Source organism: Pan paniscus, chromosome 4 (genome assembly GCF_029289425.2).
Source record: "Pan paniscus chromosome 4, NHGRI_mPanPan1-v2.0_pri, whole genome shotgun sequence".
Lineage (NCBI taxonomy): Eukaryota > Metazoa > Chordata > Mammalia > Primates > Hominidae > Pan > Pan paniscus.
Genome location: NC_073253.2, coordinates 16,662,602 through 16,676,664, shown reverse-complemented (window position 1 = coordinate 16,676,664; position 14,063 = coordinate 16,662,602). Strand labels below are relative to the sequence as shown.

The 14,063-nt window shown below is 41.9% G+C and overlaps 1 long non-coding RNA gene across 1 annotated transcript in view; it reads left to right on the top strand.

Moving 5' to 3' along the window:
- The first annotated feature begins 3,486 nt into the window (after positions 1–3,486).
- Positions 3,487–14,063, top strand: part of LOC129397732 (uncharacterized) — a 74,530-nt gene continuing 63,953 nt past the window's right edge. Inside the window, exon 1 of the long non-coding RNA XR_008625323.2 lies at positions 3,487–14,005. This is a non-coding gene — a long non-coding RNA (uncharacterized LOC129397732). The remainder of the gene's footprint in view (positions 14,006–14,063) is intronic.

The following is a 14,063-nucleotide window of genomic DNA, read 5'->3' as shown; positions in this document are numbered from 1 at the left end:
GAAACGCGACTTCAGTTCCAAGACGTTTTTTCTTTTTCTAATTCAAGTAAATGAAATCTATTTGGATAATTCAGTAATTTATTCTTTTTATTCATCTTGAATGTTGGGGGATTTTCCCTAGAAATAAACACAAATATATAGAGTAGGTAACAATTTGGTAACATAAAATCTAAAACAAAGAGCTTATTCAGTGATGGATATTGTTGTATGTGATTTACATGTGCAAACTCATTAAGTCCTCACCACAACTCTAGGAGGTAGATAATATATTATCCCCATTTTGTAGGTGGGGAAACTAAGGCATAAAGAAACTTCCATAGTTACTAAGTAGCAAAATTGGGGTATGAATTCAGGTAGTTAGGATTCTAGGTCTGCACTCTTAACACTGCACTAGCAGTTCTTAAATTTTTGGGCCTCAGATCCCTTTCACACTCTTTGAAGTACTGAGGACTCTGATGAGCTTCGTTTTTGTTGGTTGCATTTATTGATATATATATATGGTATTAGAAATTATGAAGGAGAAAATTAAAAAATGTTTAACTCATTTAAAAGTAATAAAACCATTGCATGTTAACCTTAATATATTTTTATAAAAAACAACGATGTTTCCTTAAAAAAAAAAAAAACTATAGTGAAATGAGTGGGTTTTTTTTTTGTTACATTTTTGCAAATTTCTTTAATGTCCAGTTTAACAGGAAACAACTGGATTTTCATATCTGCTTCTGCATTCAATCTGTTGTATAATACATGTCATGCCAACCCTGGAAACTCCATAGTCTTCTGATAGGAGAACAAAAGCGAAACAGGCAAATAACATATAATTATTATTACAAAAAATGCTTTGGCTTTGCAAAGCCCCTGAAAGGGTCTTAGGGACATCCAGGCATCCTGAGATCATACTTTGAGAATTATGGCACTACACTTTACTGCCTGTGAGTACACAGGGAGAATATCTTGGTTGAATTTTAAGTGTTCCTTAAGAAACAGTGTTTCTTCAAGTAAATCCCAGCCTGCTGTGGTAGAAGGAGCAGAGGCTGAGTAGCCAGAGACTGGGGTGCAACCCTAGTTCTGTGCATGGGAGTTCTTGACCTTCACTAAGTTCTCTCCATCTCAGGTTCCTTATCTTTAAAATGAGGCTCATTACCAATCCCTTCCAGGGTCATCCCAGGCTTTCCAAAAAATATGTGATAAGGTGCCTAACAGGTGCTGACACAAGAGGATGTCTGACCAAGTGTAGTTTTTATTTCAGATAGACTAATGATGGCCAGGGAGGAAGGAGAGGGGCCACGACCAGCAAAAAGGGAAGGAGAAGAGAGCCACCAAGGACAGATCCACAGACTCCCAGCTAGAAGCCTTTCAAGCCAGGTGTTTAGAGACTCAGATGTTCGGACTTTTAGGAATTTATTGGGGTGCATATACTGTAGATACTGTCAGACCTCCATAAGACTTGGAGGACCATCTGATAATCAAACACATTTATACTTCTAGAGAGGGACATATTCCACTCATACCGAGGCCTAGAAATAGCCTTCTCTCTGGTCAGGTTTTGATGCCAAAGGATTTACAAAAAATATTTCAGTGTTCAGAACTCTGGGATTTGGGACTGTAGATGAGGAATTGTGGACCTTATTGGGCTTCTGTGCCAGCACCAAGCTAGGGATTGTGCCCACGCCCTTTCATTTCATCCTTTCAACTCCATGAGCAAGAAGCAGACATCTAAGGATCTAGAGAGATCTTTGCCTAGTATTTGCCTTGCAATCAACTGTAGAGGACCTCAGGGTTGGAGCAGTGGCTTCTGGCTTTCTGATTATGGCTGTTGCCTGCAATTTAAAGTCCTAATGTTCATTTTGTTTGAAGAGGGATGGAGGAGGAGTTAGACACATGGAGTGTGTGTGTGTGTGTGTTTCAAGATGAACTCAATAGCATCAACAAATAATGAGGGTACAGAAAGTTTATATTTAACTTGTTGAAAATCCACCTAGCTATGAGCCTAATTTCCTGAAGAATAAATGTAAGGTGAGATGATATGTTTTGGATACCAATAAGATCCAGTACCTGCTACGTTTATAGGGATAGAAATTGAACAAATGGCAACATTTCAAAATCTGCCAAAAAGAGCCCCAACTGATTGTTTTCATGTTTATAATCTCCAACTTACAGAATTTCACAGAGGAACAAGCCGTAAAGTTGCCTGAAGATAAGTCCTGGCTATGAATTAATGTTGAACAACATGAAAAGATTACAGGTACTTGGAAATAAACTTCTGAGGAACTCATCAGAATTTCAAATTATGCAAGTATTATGATAATACTTGAGAATCTCAAAATCATTTCAACTATCAATTTCTGTGGGATTTTATAATAATTTGCAGCTTCAATGACAAAATAATTTAAAATGATGTTTTCTAACTCTACCTAAACAATTATTCTGACTTTATAGGAAATAAATTACATTTATTTGGACATCTGTACATGTCACACACATTAATAGGTATTTTGTTGATTCCAACTTAAATACTTACATATTTCAAAATTGTAACCTCTTTAAGTTTGTCACTGTCACAAACTTGGCTTCATGGTACTTCAAATGTCCTCTCCCCAGCCAAAAAGCAGAAAATGTTGTCTGTTAAAAGGCAGGGAAGTAGAAAAATAACTTTTTATAATACCTGTCTCCAGTTAAGTAGATATGGCTGCTCTAGTGAGTTGAGAGGACTTGATTTTTCTCCTTTCTCCTCCCCTCCCCTCCTCTCCCCTTCCCTTCTTCCTTCCTTACGTTCTTCCTTCCTTCTCTTCTTCCTTCCTTCCTTTATTCTTTCCTTCCTCTTTCTTGTAATTTTACCCTTCAAAAGTGGGTTTTAAAGTTTCTATATACAATAAATCACTGCTACTTTATTGCGTTTATCATCTAGAATTCCTTCAGGAACCACAATTACAATCGCAACAATTAGTTGAACCCAAGGCTTCTCCCAGGATTCCTGGTAACTAGGGTGTGTCAGTAAAGCTGGGCTCATGGATGCCTATCTGACACGCTTACTGTGGACATGAACTCAACCACTGCACATGCTTGTAGTGGATGCGGTGGTGTGCAGCCCCGATCTCCCCTCCAGGACTCAGGCACTCATTCGCCCAGCTGCCAGGAGTGCTGGCTTTTGTTGTCTCGCAAATGAGTCTGTCTTTAGGAATCCCTCCCTTAGCAGAAGAGAGCTGCCCTGCCCAAGGCCCTACCCCCTCTGCAGTTGGGGTTTGGGGGGCAGCACGCATCCTGTGGCTGGCTGGCCCCTTGCCTTGTCTAGACAACTCTGACAGCAGTCCATGGGATTGCTGAAGGCCTTTATTGCAACAGAATCATAATTCAATTTCTCCCTCTATGGAATCCTTTTTCTCTTCTTTATAGGTATTGATCCTAAAAGCACTCCCCAGTAAAAGTCCTGCATGTAAATCTCCACCTCAGACCCTGTTTCTCAGGTAAGCATTCTTAAAACCACTGGTGCTAGGAATGGTCCGAGGAAGGAGACTCTAAAATGGAATCTGGAACTGGGTCACCAGCTGACCAGCCAGCAGGGAGGACACCATAACTAGGGGTGGGTGGGTGGATTACCTACAGCCCCTGGCAGGCTGTAACTATGCAATTGTTGCAACATTCACTGTGATGTAACTGCTGGAAGGCAATGCATTGGTAAGTCTAGTATCCGAGATATCTAGGGGTTCAGGGGAAGTGGTAATTGTAAGCACAATAGAATTGGATGGCTGTTTCTGAGTGCTATAAAATGAATTAGAGAAAGGGGATGAAAGGATACAATGATTAATTACCAATTTAAGGCTAAGTGTGAAAGTCAGAGGGCCTATGGCAGTTTATAAAGAGCTTCTCATCTCCCGCAGCCAGAAGTAGAAAAAAGCCAGGATCAAGCCTAGAACTTAATTATAAGGCCAGGAGGGCTCCAGAGAAGGTTAAAATTTTCAATCCTAGTAAGTGTGCTATGCCAAGGTCAGGACCCTGACTAGGAAGGAGTGAGATGCTGAGACTTGGAATAAGGATATATGTGTTCCTGCACCAAAAATCTCGAATCTTCAGATTCCCCTCAACCGTCTGGGCCCACTGCTCCCTATTAAAGGCTAGTGCTACCCTTGCTTGAAGAGAGTGCAGGAGCTTTTTCTTGCAAGATAGCGTGTTCTTAACTCAGGGTTGATCCCAACTCCATTCCTGGACACTAGGCCAGTAAATACAATGGGGATCAGCAACTGCAGTCTCCTGGCCAAATCCAGCCTGCAGTCTATTTTGGTAAATAAAGTTTTAGTGGAATACAACCACATCCATTCAATGACACATTGCCTATGGCTGCCTTCATGCTACAATGGGAGAACTGAGTAGTCACGACAAAGTCCATATGGCCCACAAAACCAAAAATGTTTACTATCGGGTTCTTTACAGGCAAAGTTTGCAGACCCTGAACTAGAGTCAAGTACAATAAAACTTGACAGGAGAAGTGCTGATTGTGATAAGGAAGGAAAAAATAGACACCAAAGAAGATGCAAGACTGAGCCAGCAAGTACTAGCAGGAGTGGAAGAATATATATGGGATGAATCCTGAAGGGCCTGGGTTAAGAAGGATGCAATATATAGTTGGATACTGGAAACTTTATCTATGTGGGAGCACTCCCCTGAGATAGAGAATTTAGCACTCTTCTTGGTTGACTCTTAGGGTATCTTTGTTGACTCTTTTCTTTCTTAGAAATGCAATGATCAACTATGTGGAGGAGATATGTGAGAAATGCCTTAGCAGACGATGAAGAAAGAGATCAAAAGGCTCCGAGAAGCAGGAATGCTATGGTGGATATGCAGTCAGCTCTCTGTATCTGTGGGTTCATTCAACCTCGGACTGAAAATATTCAGCATTTGGGAAAAAAGTGGCATCCCATACTCAACATGTACAGACATTTTTTTCCTTGTCATGATTCCCTAGTCAATATAGTATAGTGACTATTTACATAGCATTCACATGATATTAGATATTATAAGTAATCTAGAGGTGATTTAAAGTGTATGGGAGGGTGTGTGTAGGTTATATGTAAATCCTAGGCCATTTTATATCACAGACTTGAGTATCTATAGATTTTGGTATCCAAGGTAGGTTCTGGAACCAATCCTTTATGGATGCTGAGGGACAACTGTACACTGGTTCTCCCTATCCATGGTTTTGCTTTCCACAGTTTGTTTACCCCCAGTCAACTGTGGGCTGAAAATATTAAATAGAAGATTCCAGAAATCAATCATTCGTAAGATTTAAATTGCACATTGTTCTGAGTAGTGTGATGAAGTCTTGCACTGTCCCCCGCAGGATGTGAATTGTCCCTTTGTCCAGTGGATACACACTGTCTACACTTCCCTCCAGTTAGCCGCTTCACCATCTCGGTGATCAGATGGACTGTCAAGGTATCGCAGTGCTTGTGTTCAAGGCACCCTCATTTTACCTAATAATGGCCCCAAAGCACAAGAGTGGTGATGCTGGTGATTCAAATATGCCAAAGGGAAGCCATAAAGTGCTTCCTTTAAGTGAAAAGGTAAAAGTTCTTAAGGAAAAAAAATTATATGCTGAGGTTGCTAAGATCCATGGTAAGAACAAATTTTTTACCTGTGAAATTGTGAAGAAGGACAAAGAAATTTATGCTAGTTTTGTGGTTATACCTCAAACTGCAAAAGTGCCACAGTGCATGTATAGGAAAAAACATCATATATATGGGGTTTGGTACTATTCGCGGTTTCAGGCATCCACCTGTGGGGTGGCCTTGGAATGTATTTCCCACAGATAATGGGGGCCTACTGTACTTTGTAAGACCGAACAATCTACCAGTTCACTGTATTTCACAGGGGCACCCAGAAGGCAACCTTTTACCAAAGCTGTAAGAAATGAGCTGGTGAGAGGGCAATGTGTCAATGAGAAACTCAATGGTGGCTACCCCCTCTAGGGGAGGGCTGATACTGTATATTGTGCTGGGGTTCTATATAACTGGGATGGTTCTATATAACAGCAATGGGCTTCTATATAACAGCAATGGGGATGGTAAGATCCCAGATTGATAGAGGCCGGGTGGTAGACTATAGGTAGCAGACCAAGAAGGATGCAATTATTATCATGAATGGAAAGGTTGGAGTGGCAGCCAGGAGTCCTCACCCAAAGAGAGCTGTGGAGATGGTTACTAGACCACAGTGTTATTAAGGGCAAGATACAGGGACACATAAGAATAATGCCAACACTTCACTGAAGAGTCATGGCCAATTTCCAGATCTGAGCCTGTCCTTTGACCCAGAACCTGTTGACTGGAGAGGCTGGTTTGAGGAAGGAGCCTGCTATACTATGGCAAGTGCATATGATAACAGTTCCCCCAGTCTTTACTCAAAGGGATCTGTGGCCACTTACTTGGGTAACTGTTCAATGGGAAAAAGGGCAATCCTAGATATTTCCAGGACTCTTGGGCGCAGTCCAGTCTCCACTGGTATTCAGGAAGTTTTGTTTCATCCAGGCCCCTTGCTGAAGCGGGAGCTTATGAAGAGTAAGAAATAAGAAGTCCAGACCTAGTTGATTTCACAAGGGATTCTTTGACTCCATGGATCCACCTGGTGGTCATTTATTCAGTCTCTGGATGTATAATTGAAATCCGTAGTAGTCAGCAGAATCTTCTCATTAGTTCCTTGGTTTGTAGGGCCAACCAGTATGGTCTGTAGTGAAGAGGGCTACATAGAAGCCTCTGAAACTTTCTTACCATGGCCAAGAGAATAAATTTAAAAAAAAATCACATCCAGGGGAATGGCCAAGAAATCTGGCACTCTAAACATGCTCAACACTACAAGTGGTCCCCATCATGTCCCCATTTAATTATCACTCTGTCCCCCTTCAGAACCAGGGGTCCTGATAATTGACAGTGGATCTCCATGAAGTCAAGTAATTACTTAATATATCTATTACCACTACCAAATGTCCAACCTGCCAGCAACAGAAACCAACACTGAGCTCTTCAACAAACACAGTCCCCAGAGGAGACTAACCAGCCACTTGCTAGCAACTTGATCACATCGGATTCCTTTCAATCTGGAAATGGCAGTAATTGATTTTGACTGGAATTGACACATATTCCAGAGATGGCTTTACCTTTCCTACCCACAGGGACTCAGGCAGCATGACCACCTGTAGGCTTATAGATTATATGATAAACTGACATGGAATCCTGGATAATGTGACTGTGGACCACTGGCCCCATTTTATAGCAAAAGAAGGACAACAATGGACATATGATGATAGGATAACACCATCCAGAAACTGCCTATCTTCTGGAGGTTTTTGAAAGCACAGCTAAAGTGCCAGCCTGCAGGTGATACTGTGTCCAGAATTGGTGGGTTCTTGGTCTCACTGACTTCAAGAATGAAGCCGCGGACCCTCGCAGTGAGTGTTACAGTTCTTAAAGGCGGCGTGTCTGGAGTTTGTTCCTTCTGATGTTCGGATGTGTTTGGAGTTTCTTCCTTCTGGTGGGTTTGTGGTCTTGCTGGCTCAGGAGTGAAGCTGCAGACCTTCGCGGTGAGTGTTACAGCTCTTAAGGGGGGCATCTGGAGTTGTCCGTTCCTCCCGGTGGGTTAGTGGTCTCGCCGGCTTCAGGAGTGAAGCTGCAGACCTTTGGGGTGAGTGTTACAGCTCATAAAGGCAGTGTGGACCCAAAGAGTGAGCAGCAGCAAGATTTATTGCAAAGAGTGAAAGAACAAAGCTTCCACAGTGTAGAAGCTGACCCAGTGGGTTGTCACTGCTGGCTCGGGCAGCCTGCTTTTATTCTCTTATCTGGCCCCACCCACATCCTGCTGATTGGTTCATTTTACAGAGAGCCGAGTGGTCTGTTTTGACAGGGCACTGATTGGTGCGTTTACAATCCCTGAGCTAGACACAAAGGTTCTCCACCTCCCCACTAGATTAGCTAGATACAGAGTGTGGACACAAAGGTTCTCCAAGTCCCCACCAGAGTAGCTAGATACAGAGTGTCCATTGGTGCATTCACAAACCCTGAGCTAGACACAGGGTGCTGATTGGTGTGTTTACAAACCTTGAACTAGACACAGAGTGCCTATTGGTGTATTTACAATCCCTTAGCTAGACATAAAGGTTCTCTAAGTCCCCACCAGTCAGGAGCCCAGCTGCCTTCACCCAGTGGATCCCGCACCGGGGCCGCAGGTGGAGCTGCCTGCCAGTCCCGCGCCGTGCGCCCGCACTCCTCAGCCCTTGGGTGGTCGATGGGACTGGGTGCCGTGGAGCAGGGGGTGGTGCTCATTGGGGAGGCTTGGGTGCACAGGAGCCCACGGAGGGAGTGGGAGGCTCAGGCATGGTGGGCTGCAGGTCCTGAGCCCTGCCCTGAGGGGAGGCAGCTAAGGCCGGCGAGAAATCCAGCGCAGCGCTGGTGGGCCGGCACTGCTGGGGGACCCAGCACACCCTCTGCAGCCGCTGGCCCCGGTGCTAAGCCCCTCATTGCCCAGGGCCGGCAGGGATGGCCGGAGGCTCCGAGTGCCAGGCGCGCCGAGTCCACACCCACCCGGCCTGCAAGCACTGTGCGTAGCCCCAGTTCCTGCCCCGCCTCTCCCTCCACACCTCCCGGCAAGCTGAGGGAGCCGGCTCCGGCCTCAGCCAGCTCAGGAAGGGGCTCCCACAGTGCAGCAGCCGGCTGAACGGCTCCTCAAGTGCCACCAAAGTGGGAGCCCAGGCAGAGGAGGCGCCGAGAGCAAGCGAGGGCTGTGAGGGCTGCCAGCACGCTGTCACCTCTCAATATGTTGTAAGGACAGGGTGGCATTGAACCAATGCCCGTTATATAGTGCTACATCTCCAATAGGTGGGATTGATGGCCTCAGGAGACAATGATTGGGGCCTGGTGTGGTGGCTCATGCCTGTAATCCCAGCACTCTGGGAGGCCAAGACTGGTGGATCACTTGAGGCAGGAGTTTGAGACTAACCTGGCCAACATGGTGAAACCCCGTCTCTACAAAAAATACAAAAATTAGCTGGGCATGGTGGAGTGTGCCTGTAGTCCCAGCTACTCGGGAGGCTGAGGCAGAGAATCACTCGAACTGGGAGGCGAGATTGCAGTGAGCCAAGATTGCGCCACTGCACTCCAGCCATGTGACAGAGCGAGAAAAAAAACAATAAGAAAACAATGATTGGAAGTAGGTCTGGCTCCACTACCATTACTCCCAATGACCTGCTTGAGGAATTTGTGCTTGCTTGTCCTTGCACATTTAGTCTCTCCCGGGTCCTTATCTCCAAGGGGAGAATGCTTCTATGAGGGAACACAAGAATTCCATTACACTTTAAGCTACAGCTGCTGTCCAGTTGTGATCACAGCCACCCAGGTGACTCACTAGGTTGTCTCTTGGTACCCCCTTGCCAGATCTTCATTGTAAATGAGCAAGTGCAGTAGCCATGGCTGGAACTGGTTATGCCACCAAGCCATATTTTCATGGTAAGGCAGGGCTTAGGGTCTCCTGGGATGAAAATCATGGTCATCCCACCAGGTAAGCCCCCCAGACTACAGCAGTGCTGTTTAAAAGTGTGAAAGCAGAGGAGGGAGATCATGACACCAGATGTAGTCACTGAAAGGGGCTGAGATTTGTCCCAATAACCTTCCTCTTACCAGTTTCCAAAGAAAAATAGATCATTGAGAATCCCATGGAGCTATTCTCAGAGGGGATGAAGTTATTACATGAAGGAGGGAGGCTAAGGGTGGGGGCTGCAATGCGAGGGGAGATACACTCCCCACGTGTTTCCTTCAGGATCAAAGCATTCATTTCCAAGCAGTCAGAAGCATTGGTTTCTCACTCCTGCAAAGGTACTCATCCATGAGTTCCTCTTGGGATTGACTCTTGGCCAAAAGGAGCTACTTCTTCCAATACCCACTTCCATGGGTATTGGATTTATGTGAGAATACAAGGGCCTGGCCCCCCTTGCCTAGATTATGAAAGCTCTGAAGGGCCTTTCTGCTTGGTCTTCTCGTGGTATCTGTTGTGGCCTCTTGCAACCGCATCACAGTTCTACTTCTCCGTGTGCCCAATCCTGCTTCCCTCACCCCTCCCAGGTGCTGTTTCTGAGAACATTCCCCAGTAAAGCTCCTGCATGTAACTTTCCATCGCAGAGTCCAGTTCCTGGGAACCTGTCCTGAGAGTGTGACCTGCTTTAAGCATCTTATAAATGCCTCTTATTTTCCTAATTGTTATAATTCTGGGGTTAAAAACAAACCAGTGATTAAGTGTAAATAATTTTTCCCTCACAAACTGAAAATTAAAATATTCAGTAGTTTCATTCAGCTGAAAATATTTTACTGAACACAAAGGGCTTTGTTTCTTTGGGGAGTCAACTCCACATAGCATCTTCCCTTTAATGAGCTTTTGGCATTTCAATAATTTATTTTTAATCAAGTTCTAATCCACTGTTTAGTTAGATATTTCCAAAGTATTTTTACAATGTAGTATGTTTTTAAAATTAGGTCTCCATCTGTCATTATATGGAATGTGTGTGGGCATTAGTGAATGGACTTATTTTTACCCTCTGAATGCTATTATCTTGCTTAACCATATCCCTGGAAAGAAGTGTCATTACAAGTGATCTTTTCTTCCATTTACTCACAATTAATTTTGCTTTGTTTTGTGATCCACAGCTTCAGTTTTCGAAAAACCAAATCAGCACCTTAACCTGTTTAAAGAGGAGCACAGAAAATTGTTCTGCAGAATTTATGTTCTCTTTCCATCTCCAAATTATTTCATTGCCACAACAAAGACATGTTCACTGAGCATATCACAGACCTCTTCATTCTGAATTTCTTAGATTGATAGTTTTGATGCTCCTTCTATTAATACTCAAATTGGTGATGGTGTAAGGTGTCAAAAAATGTAGAAGATGATCAATCTTTTATTTTAATCATCAATTTCAAAACTAATCAGATAATATTGGAGCAATTCCATTTAAAATGCAGATCAGAAATCAGCATATAACATATGGAGTAGGATTTTCTCACATTTTTTTTTACAGTTATTTATTCCATATCTTTCTAGTCCTGGCATATATGGAATTTCATTTCTATAGGTTTTGATGTACTCATATGCATCATTTTTTAGGGTTTTTTAAAATTTTATTATGGAATGTTCCAAACATACAGAAAGTAGAGAGAATAGGATAATGAATCTTCATGGACTCATCTCAGCTTCAGCAGCTGTCAACAATTTGCAACTCCTGTTTCATCTAATCATCTCTGTCTCCTCTCTCCCTCCCACCACATACAAACACACAGACACACACACACACACACACACACACACACACACTTTTTATTCCTGGAATATTTGAAGCAAATACTAGATATCATATTATTTTCTTTGTAAGTTCTTTATATACATTTAAGCAGCCCGACTTTAAAAAAAAACCACCTAGGTATTATCATACCAAACAAATAACACAAATATCAAAAATATTCTAATATCAATTCATATTCAAATGTCTTTAATTGTCTGAAAGTTGTTCTTTTACGGTTGGCCTATTCGAATAATATTAATAATAATTTCTCTTAGCTATTTCAGTCAACATTGTCCCTCCTCCTCACTCCTCAATTGTTTTCATGCCATTGAATTTGTTAGAAAAATCAGATTATCCTTTAGATCTACATCTAGATTTGCATAATTGTTTCTCTGTGATGTTTTTAACTTGTTCCTCTGTTTTTTTCTATTTCCTATAAACTGATAGTTAGGTCTGAGCCTTAAATCGATTAAGGTTAAAATGCTTTTTAGATTATAATATTTCTGATGCTATGTACTTCCCGTGGAATCATACCATGAACTCATGACATCTGTTTGCTCCACTTTTGGTAATGCCAGGAATCAGTCTTGGTGATGTCAGGATGCTCCGTCCTCTAAAAGTCTCCCACAAGTATTTCACCTGTGATTTTAACATTCACTGACGACCATTGACAGATCCAGGGTTTCATGAGGGATTGAAATGGCAATTTTCTTAATCTGTCCTTCCTTCTGCATTAGTTATCCATAATTCTTCGATAAAGACTTATCCTCATCAAGTATTTGGCTGCCCTGAATTACAATTTGTACAAGAAAGGATAAATTCTTGATTCTTTCTATGTATTTATCAATTTTCAGAGTAATGAGTTGGTGCTCTCATAAGTAAGTTTTAAAAAAGTATCATTATGAACTCCTTGATTTTTATGTTTAATGATTTAACGGAGAGTGATTATTATTCTTTTGGGTAGCTGCATTGTGTCATTTTGGGATCTTTTTCGTTTGCTTCCTTTTGACGTGACCTATTTAGTATTTAGTAGCTTCTTGCTTTCTTGCATCTCAAAATGTCCCAGGCTCATCTCGTACATTTCAGATTCCATGTAGATTCCCAAAAGGTGACTTACTGAGCCAAAAGGAATAAGTATTTTTAAGGTAGTTTGACTTAGTGGAAACAGTATGGTCTTTGAAGGTAGGTAGGTCAGGGTTACAGTCTCAGCTCCATTGCTTATGAGCTCTGGGGTTTAGAAAAGGCTTAACCTCCCAAAATGATGATAATAGGAACTCCTATTAGGAAGAGAAAGGTAATAACAGAAAATTATTTTACTCTAGTGTAAGTGGAAAAAGCAGAGTTCACAATGATATAAAATGCATAAAGAAACTATTGTGATCAAATATGCTGCAATGTTGATGGCATCATCTGATGGTGGGAATACAGGTTATATTTCTCTTTTTTATGTCTTATACTGTATTTTTCTACATAACAAAGAATAGAAATAAAAAGATAAGTTTGTTCAAAGAAAAATAAGCCTGTACTGCAAATCCTATTGTGTTGATTAAAATTCACTTAAGATATGATTCATGGCATATACCTTTTGTATCTCTGATGGTCAATTGAATCCACTTGTCCTTTAACAAAATTTAATGCAAATTCTGTAATAAAGAAAAATATTGATGTAAGTATACTCTGCCATCTGCTTCCTTTCTCTATGCCATGCCATACTGATTTCAATAGACCAGGTCAAAACTGAGTGTTTCCTGCTTTCAAGGTTGACCTCTGAAGGTCTCCTACTGTTTCGTCTCCTTGCTCCCTGGGGAGAGCCGCTAAGTCTTTCGATGACAGCTGAAGGCAGGATAAAATAAAATCTCCATTTGACATGCTTATAAATCAGTTTTCCTATGGGACAAGATTGTTGGTGTTGGGTGCTCATTGAAAATAGTCTTACTGATCAGAAAACTAAGACAATTGGTTCTTTATTCACCTGAGGATTCAGATTGACTAATCGAAGATGAATTCATCTTGTAATCTTTTAAAAATATGACAAATGATTAAAAAAAACTTTTGTGGAAGATGTCTGCAGAAGTTTCTAATTTAAGATTCAATCTGATTTTCAGAAATGATATTTTGATCTTGGGCTTGAGGGTCATAATTTCCTCTTTAAAATGGACATTAAAATTCAGCACACATTTGGAGTACAAGGAAGGGTGATGATCACAGATAAGTTTTTCTTATAATTTTTTTCTATTTGAATATATCTTATTTCAAAAGAGAATTCTTGCTTTTAATTTTGGATACAGTGTAGGCTAAATCCAACACTGTGGCATCTTGACTACGGTGGCCTGCTCAATTAATTCTGAACAGTAAATTGCCTTTGACAGGTCTTCAGGTAGCTGGGTAAGAAGCGGCAAGGAAAACAAAGGGTCCTGGTAATTGAAAACAACTGGTAAGGATTGTTTTCTTTTTCTTTTCCTTCATCTTCTTCCTAATCGATGTGCTGATTTGTATATGAACCTACAGATGAGTCAAACCTAAGCATTCGGCATTGGGAGCACTGTCACTAAAACTGCAGCCCCATTCAACAACACATCCTTATCGAGCACTTGCAGGTACTCCATTGAATGTTAGAAATGCATTGATGATGGAGACACAGCACCGGCTCATGAGGACCTTCCAGCCTAGGCAGCAGGACTGGACATACGCACTTTGGTAGGTAAGAGAATAGCAGAGGCTTCACCAAGTATGATGTGGGAAGTGGGATGGGTGA